This window comes from Leucoraja erinacea, chromosome 17, assembly GCF_028641065.1.
Source record: "Leucoraja erinacea ecotype New England chromosome 17, Leri_hhj_1, whole genome shotgun sequence".
NCBI classification, from domain to species: Eukaryota; Metazoa; Chordata; class Chondrichthyes; order Rajiformes; family Rajidae; genus Leucoraja; species Leucoraja erinaceus.
Window position 1 is genome coordinate 12,721,584 of NC_073393.1, and position 9,187 is coordinate 12,730,770.

The following is a 9,187-nucleotide window of genomic DNA, read 5'->3' on the forward strand; positions in this document are numbered from 1 at the left end:
GAAGCCTGTGTCTCTGGTGCTGTAAGGCAGCATCTCTACGAATGCGTCACAGTGCTGTCGCTTCTATTTCGTATGTTTCATATTATGTGAAGATGCTGAATGGAATGCAGAAGTTTGGAACTTCCAGTATTTAAGAGAGAGTTAGATAGAGCTCTAGGGGCAAGTGGAATCAAGGGATATGGGGAGAAGGCAGGCACGGGTTTATTGATTGGGGACGATCACCCATGATCACAATAAATGGTGGTGGTGGCTTGAAGGGTCGAATGGCCTCCTCCTGCACCTATTTTCTATTTTTCTATGTATTCTCTACACTCCTGAGTGGATTGTAAGGGTATAAACATAAACCCACTATTCTTTGATGGATTGAATCGAATCATGAGTTTGAGTTTAGATTATTGTCACGTGTACAGTGAAAAGCCTTTGTTGAGGCTAGGGTACACAAAAATGCTGGAGAAACTCAGCGGGTGCAGCAGCATCTATGGAGTGAAGGAAATAGGCGACTTTTCGGGCCAAAACCCTTCTTTGTTGAGGCTAACTCGTCAGTTTGTGTCTTTTCTAGGATTATAGCTTATAGTCTGTGGACTGCCTTGCAATGCTGACATCTAGTGGTTCACCCATGTCACTGCAGATTTTTTTAAATATAAGTGATTGATTCTTTTTCTAAACAAAAGCCTAATTCCATCTATTCTTCGATGGTTGCTGCCATATTATTCTCTAAAGTCTAAACATATTCATTTCAATTTCCACTGTTCAGGTGTTTGAATATGAACATTCAGTGTTACTGCCAGTTAACATGAGATAGGGGCTGTATTAGCCAATTTATTTTCCAGTTTAGAGTTTGAAGTTTGCCTTTAATTATCTGCAGTATATATTTCAGACCAGTTGGTGACTTGGTCTATAGTTGTTTCAAACATCAGACATATAAGAAAAGGATGAACTGTTATGATGTTTCGGATTACTCCAGCACTTTGTGATTAACCACATTCCAATCGTTGTCAGAAGCCGCCACTGTTGGAAGCTCCCTCCTCACCTTTTGTTTCACAAGGCGATGGGTTTAAGAAACATTACCTCCTCCAGCAGCTCGTTCCATACACCCACCACTCTCTGTGTAAAAATGTTACCCCTCAGGTTTCTATCAAATATTCCAAACTCTCACCTTAAACCTCCTGAACGTCCTCTGGTTCTCGATTCCCCTACTCTGGGCAAGAGACTGTGTGTTTACCCAATCTATTCCTTTCATGATTTTGTACACTTCTATAAGATCATCCTTCATCCTTCTGCGCTCCAAGGAGTCCTAGCCTGCTCAACCTCTCCCTATAGCTCAGGCCCTCAAGTCCTGGCAACATCCTTGTCAATCTTTGCTGCACCCTTTCCAGTGTGACCTTGACCTCTATAAATAATCTTAAGTCTGTGCAACGTTTTGTATGATCGCACTTTACTGGACTTTACCTTGCACTAAACGTTATTCCCTTTATCCTGTACACTGCGGAAGGGTTCTAAGAGTAAACCTAGCAATTATAGACCTGTTAGTTTGACTTCAGTGGTGGGCAAATTAATGGAAAAGATACTTAGAGATAATATATATAAGCATCTAGATAAACAGGGTCTGATTAGGAACAGTCAACATGGATTTGTGCCTGGAAGGTCATGTTTGACTAATCTTCTTGAATTTTTTGAAGAGGTTACTAGGGAAATTGACGAGGGTAAAGCAGTGGATGTTGTCTATATGGACTTTAGTAAGGCCTTTGACAAGGTTCCTCATGGAAGGTTGGTTAAGAAGGTTCAACTGTTGGGTATAAATGCAGGAATAGCAAGATGGATTCAACAGTGGCTGAATGGGAGAAGCCAGAGGGTAATGGTGGATGGCTGTTTTATCGGGTTGGAGGCAGGTGACTAGTGGGGTGCCTCAGGGATCTGTGTTGGGTCCTCTGTTGTTTCTTATGTACATCAATGATCTGTATGAAGGTGTGGTAAATTGGATTAGTAAGTATGCAGATGATACCAAGATAGGGGGTGTTGTGGATAATGAAGAGGATTTCCAAAGTCTACAGAGTGATTTAGGCCATTTGGAAAAATGGGCTGAAAGATGGCAGATGGAGTTTAATGCTGATAAATGTGAGGTGCTACACCTTGGCAGGACAAATCAAACTAGGACGTACATGGTAAATGGTAGGGAATTGAAGAATACAGTTGAACAGAGGGATCTGGGTATAAACGTGCATAGTTCATTGAAGGTGGAATCTCATATAGATGGGGTGGTAAAGAAAGCTTTTGGTATGCTAGCCTTTATAAATCAGAGCATTGAGTATAGAAGCTGGGATGTAATGTTAAAATTGTACAAGGCATTGGTGAGACCAAATCTGGAGTATGGTGTACAATTTTGGTCGCCCAATTATAGGAAAGATGTCAACAAAATAGAGAGAGTACAGAGGAGATTTACTAGAATGTTGCCTGGGTTTCAACAATTAAGTTACAGAGATAGGTTGAATAAGTTAGGTCTTTATTCTCTGGAGCGCAGAAGGTTAAGGGGGGACCTGATAGAGGTCTTTAAAATGATGAGAGGGATAGACAGAGTTGATGTGGACAAGCTTTTCCCTTTGAGAATAGGGAAGATTCAAACAAGAGGACATGACTTCAGAATTAAGGGACAGAAGTTTAGGGGTAATATGAGGGGGAACTTCTTTACGCAGAGAGTGGTGGCGGTGTGGAATGAGCTCCCAGTGGAAGTGGTGGAGGCAGGTTCATTGGTATCATTTAAAAATAAATTGGATAGGCATATGGATGAGAAGGGAATGGAGGGTTATGGTATGAGTGCAGGCAGGTGGGACTAAGGGAAAAAAAAAAATTTGTTCGGCATGGACTTGTAGGGCCGAGATGGCCTGTTTCCGTGCTGTAATTGTTATATGGTTATATTGTTATATGGTTATATGGTTATAAGGCTTGATTGTAATCATGTATAGTCTTTCCGCTGACTGGATAGCACGCAACAAGAAAGCTTTTCACTGTACCTTGGTACCCGTGGCAATAAACCAAAATAAACTAAACTAAGTTAAACTGTGGTAGAATCTTAGGCACCCAATAAACTGCAGATGTTGGAATCTTGAGCAAATCACAAAGTGCTGGAGGAACTCCACGGGTCAGGCAGCATCTGAGGGGGCAATGGACAAGCGAAGTTTAGGGAGGGGACCGGTTGTCAGACTGAATGTAGCAGAGAGGAGAAAGCTGGAAAAGAGGTGGTTGTGTGACAGAGCACAGCAAGTGATAGGTGGATGCAGGTGAGGGTGGGGGGGAGTGGGAGGTTGATTGGCATGATCACAATGAATGGCGGTGCAGGCTCGAAGGGCCGGATGGCCTCCTCCTGCACCTATTTTCTATGTAACAGTGGAGTAAGTAACAAAGGCAAGAGGTGAGAAGGAGACAAAAGGGAGTTAGAGAGGAGAGAGGAGGAGTGATATGTAAAGCCAGAGGGGGGGATATGGGTGAAAGAGGATTGTGGGGAGAGGAAATGGGGGGGTACAAATGAAAGTAATGTTATGGGAACGATATATGATGGGAGTGTGAGTGGAATAAAATGGGGTCAGTGTATGATTGATATGAATGGTGGCTTGATAGCCAGCATGCATTTGGTGGGCCAAAGGGCCTGAAATATAACCTAGTCATGTGCTGGTGGCACTGGAAGAGGTGTTGTGAAGAAGTGGGGTGAGTTAGTAAGTTTTCTGACTAGGATGGGTCACTCCCCTTCTCTGTGGACCAGGGATCCAGCAGGGCACATATTCCTCTTTAATATTCAACAGAATCATTTATGTTAGCTTCCCTTCCCTGGAGCTTCACCTGCCAGGAACACGGTGGAAATTCCGATACCCACACAGTCCCGTCAGAAATTTTCATTCAAAAGAAGTTCCATTTAGTAGAGTTGCTGCCTCAGAGCGCCAGAGACCCGGGTTTGATCCTGACCACGGGTGCTGTCTGTATGGAGTTTATGCATTCTCCCCGTGACCTGCGTGGGATTTCTCCAGGGTCTCCAGTTTCCCCCCACACTCCAAAGACGTACAGGTTTGCAGGTTGTGTAGGAAAGAAGGTATCGAAGGTATCGAAGGTATACTCAAAATGCTGGAGTAGCTCAGCGGGTCAGGCAGCACCTCTGCAGAGAAGGAATGGGTGACGCTTCGGGTCGAGACCGTTCTTCAGACTGATGCAGCCAGACTTCAACGCTGTCTGAAGGGTCTCGACCCGAAAACATTTTTCACACAGAGAGTGGTGAATCTGTGGAATTCTCTGCCACAGAAGGTAGTTGAGGCCAGTTCATTGGCTATATTTAAGAGGGAGTTAGATGTGGCCCTTGTGGATAAAGGGATCAGGAGGTATGGAGAGAAGGTAGATACAGGATACTGAGTTGGATGATCAGCCATGATCATATTGAATGGCAGTGCAGGCTCGAAGGGCTGAATGGCCTACTCCTGCACCTATTTTCTATGTTTCTATGAAAAGTTCCTTCCCTCCAGAGATGCTGCCTGACCAGCTGTGTTACTCCAGCATTTTGTGTCTACCCAGGTTTGTAGGTTAATTGGTTTGGTATAACTGTAAAATGTGTCCCCAGTGTGTGTAGGATAGTGTAAGTGTGCAGGGATCACGGGTTGGTGCAGACTCAATGGGCCGATGGGCCTGTTTCCACGCTGTATCTCTAAGCTAAACTAAACCAAACTGAAAGAAAAATGCAAATCGAGCTTGAAATAATTCCAAGACGTGTGACAGGGTCAGAAACATTTGGACCAACTCAAAGCATTCTTCAAGTCATGACTGTAGAGATACAGCGCCTAAATAGGCCCCTCAGCCAACCGAGTCCCCGCATCGACCAGCGATCACCCCGTACACTCGCACTCTCCTACACAATAGGGACAATTTACAATTTTACCAAAGCCAATTAACCTATAAATCTGTACATCTTTAGAGCATTGGATAAAACCAGAGCACCAGGAGAAAACCCACGCAGTCAGATGGAGAACGTACAAACTCCGTACAGACAGCACCCGTAGTCGGGATCGAACTTAGGTCTCTGACGCTGTGAGGCCGCAACTCCACCATTTGAACTGAACCAGGTTGTTTCACTTGGTGCAGAAGGAAAGTGTAGTGAATTCTATAAAATGTGATGCAGATATTGCTGATCCAACTGTGTACCACACAAGGACAACTGTGGCAATTTAACAGTTAATGAAATACTGTAAATGGGAAATGACTGTGCATCCTGGCTGTGGGATCATCTGGAAGCGGTTTGAGTGGGTTAACACGTCTGTAAACCATGACATGAACTTAGATTGAACGGAGACATGGTGACTGGCGTTGGAACCGACCCATAAGCTACAGGCAGGGATTTTGCCATTGTGTGCATAAAAGCAAAACGGAACTGCACACGGTTTATGTAGCACACGAGGAGCTGAGGCACTGCACACTGCTCTTTGCACACAGAGACCCAGTGCATTGCAAACTGCTTTGCACAACACTGTGGATGTAAGCACACACACACAGGTGTGAGATAAGAGAAATATAGATAACAATAAGTACAGAGGTAATGCAAACTTTACCTCAGGGAGCATTTGTTCAAACATGAGTGACTCCCTGTTGACATTGGTTTGTAATAAAGGAAGTTTGTTCCGAAGGAAAATTCTGAGTGAATCTTCTATCCACAAGAGCCAATGTTAGAGTTCATAGATCTTCCATAAAGCTCAATGGGGGAGGACCACCGTCTTGGGTCCTTCTCCTGCTGGACATTAAGGGGCAGAATTCCTGTAAGACCCCCCCCCCACCCCAAACAACAGAAGGGATATCACGAGTTGCAAGCGTGTTTTCTTTAAATATAGTTTTTGTTTTAGAGATATAGCATGGAAGCAGGCACTTTTGCCCACCGAGTCCACACCGGCCAGCGACCAAGTCATACATTAGAACAATCCTAAGCACTGAAGACAATTAACCTACAAACTTGCATGTCTTTGAAGCATGGGAAGAAACCGGAGCACCCGGAGAAAACCAACGCAGTCAGATGGAGAACGTACAAACTCCGTACAGATAGCACCCGTAGTCGGGATCGAACTTAGGTCTCTGGCGCTGTGAGGCCGCAACTCCACCATTTGAAACGAACCAGGTCGTTTCACTTGGTGCAGAAGGAAAGTGTAGTGAATTCTATAAAATGTGATGCAGATATTGCTGATTCAACTGTGTACCACACAAGGACAACTGTGGCAATTTAACAGTTAATGAAATACTGTAAATGGGAAATGACTGTGCATTCTGGCTGTGGGATCATCTGGAAGCGGTTTGAGTGGGTTAACATGTCTGTAAACCATGACGTGAACTCAGATTGAACGGAGACATGGTGACTAACATTGGAACCGACCCATAAGCTACAGGCAGGGATTTTACCATCGTGTGCATAAAAGCAAAACGGAACTGCACACGGTTTATGTAGCACACGAGGAGCTGAGGCACTGCACACTGCTCTTTGCACACAGAGACCCAGTGCATTGCAAACTGCTTTGCACGACACTGTGTATTTAAGCACACAGACAAATGTGAGATAAGAGAAAAATAGATAAGGATAAGTACAGAAGTAATGCAAACTTCAGCTCAGGGAGCATTTGTTCAAACATGAGTGACTCCCTGGTGACATTGGTTTGTAATAAAGGAAGTTTGATCTGAAGGAAAACTCTGAGTGAATCTTCTATCCACAGGAGCCAATGTTAGAATTCATAGATCTTTCATGGATCTGAAGAAGGGTTTTGGCCCAAAATGGTGCCTATTTCCTTTGCTCCATAGATGCTGCCGCACCCGCTGAGTTTCTCCAGCAATTTTGTCTACCTTCGATCTTCCATAAGGCTCAATGGGGGAGGACCACAGTCTTGGGTCCTTCTCCTGCTGGACATTGAGGGGCAGAATCAAACGACAGAAGAGATATCACATGAGTTGCAAGTGCGTTTTTGTTAAACATAGTTTTAGTTTTAGAGATATAGCATGGAAGCAGGCACTTTGACCCACCGGGTCCAAACCGGCCAGCGACCACGCCATACATTAGCACAATCCTACACTAGGGAAAATTTACAGAGGCCAATTAACCTACAAACTTGCACGTCTTTGACACATTGGAGGAAGCGGCTGTGCTGTGAGGCAGTGGCTCTACCCGGAACTACTGAGTATATGAGACTATCGAATGCATAATCACTGAGAATATATGAAACATTTTTGCCTATTTTTGTTTTCATGTATGTATTTATTGTAAGAAGAAATGTTTTCTTATTTATGTCCTGAATGGCTGACCTCTTGTGTTGAGACTGTGACCCCTGTTTCGAGCCACCCCAGCCACAGCGACCATCAGCATCTATCCTGCCAAGTCCCAGTACAATGTTATACATTTCATTGAGATCGCCCCCATTCTTCTGCAGCCAGCTTGTTTTCAAGCACTTGTGCGTGGGCCAGGAAATTTGTCAGTCCTTGTATGTAATTTTCCACTGTTCATTTTAGTTCCTCACTCTGGTCAGACGTGATTCTGTAAAATTCCAGTACACCCTTTGTACCTTCAGCTGTGAAAGTGTTTACTCAACATGTCTGCTGGTTTCTCATTTAACTTTTAATTCCTGCCTCTAAGGGAGTTATGTTTACACTTGCTATTTTTGTTTACAGTCATTAATAGATATTTCTTAATGGTTTCCCGCACATATTCTATTTTCTTCCTCTTCATTAACTTTTTGATGCTGTTTTACTGATTTTTAAAATCCCTTCCAATCCTCTGGCCTGCTTACATGGAGTGTGTGAGGCTGCAGCCACTGTTTGAATACCTAAACGGGCTGCTCCTTGCCTTCTGGCTGCATTTCTCACCCACCATCCTCATCTTTGGACACCCTGTGCATAGGGGAGAGGGTAGGGCTGAAGATGTCCTGGTTGGGTTGCTCCTGGGCCTGGCCAAGCTGGCCATCGCGAGTCAAGGCACCAGACGGTGGAGGGCTCTACCCGAACCGGCTGCCTGCCCCTTTTCCGGGGATACGTCCGTGTCCGGGTGCAGATAGAAAGGATACGCCCTGTCTACGGGCACCCTGAGGGAGTTCCTCGACCGCTGGGCACCGAGGGGGGTTGAATGTATCCTGGACAAGGATTGCAATATAGTTGTTTAGCAGTTGCTTAGCATATTTGTTCGTCTTGTATTATGGTGATGTTTTGTTTTATTGTATTGTAAATACTATTTTAATATTTGAATAAATATTTTTGATTAAAAAAAAATAAATAATAATCCTCTGGCCTACTTATGTCTTAGGCGTTTCATTCTTTAGTTTAGTTTTGTTTAGTTTAGAGATACAATGTGGAAACAAGCCCTTCAGCCCACTGAGTCTGCGACGATCAGTGATCCCTGTACACCAGTGCTATCCTTCACATTAGGGACAATTTACAACCTTTGCCACAGCCAATAACCTACAAACCTGTGTGCCTTTGGAGTATGAGAGGAAACTGGAGCACCTAAAGAAAACCCATGCAGCCACACGGAGAACATACAAACTCCTTACAGACAGCACCCGCAGTCAAGATCGAACCTGGGTTTCTGGCGCTGTAAGGCAGCAACTCTACCGCTGTGCCACTGTGTCCCCTGTTGCTGCTAACTTTCATGGTGAGTGACTTCTGTAACCATTTCAGAAACGCTGACACTTCTGTTTGCTTACCAGTGACTTTGGAACACGTAAGTAACTCTCACATGATGATTGCGGTTCATTTATATCCCCCCCCCCCCCCTCACTCACTTCCCCCCCGCCCCCACCACCTCATAAATTGTGTGGATTGAGAATGACTGACACAAGCTCTCTGACCAAATTTGTCGTGGGAACGCACGAAACTTCAGTGAAAGCAGTTCCTTTTCCAGAGTGTGGGAACAAAGTCAATGTGGTGGACATCATGGTCGCTGCATGGAAACTTGATTAGTAAGGGTGTCAGGGGTTTTGGCGAGAAGGCAGAATGGAGTTGAAAGGGAAAGATAGAGCAGCCATGATTGAATGGCAGAGTAGACTTGATGGGCCGAATGGCCCAATTCTGCTCCTATAACTTATGAATGTATGAAGTCCTTCAGCCCACGCCAATCAACAAGCACCAATATTTTATTAATCCCACAGTAAACCCATTTAAAATTTGCCTGATATTCCCATCAACCATGATTCTA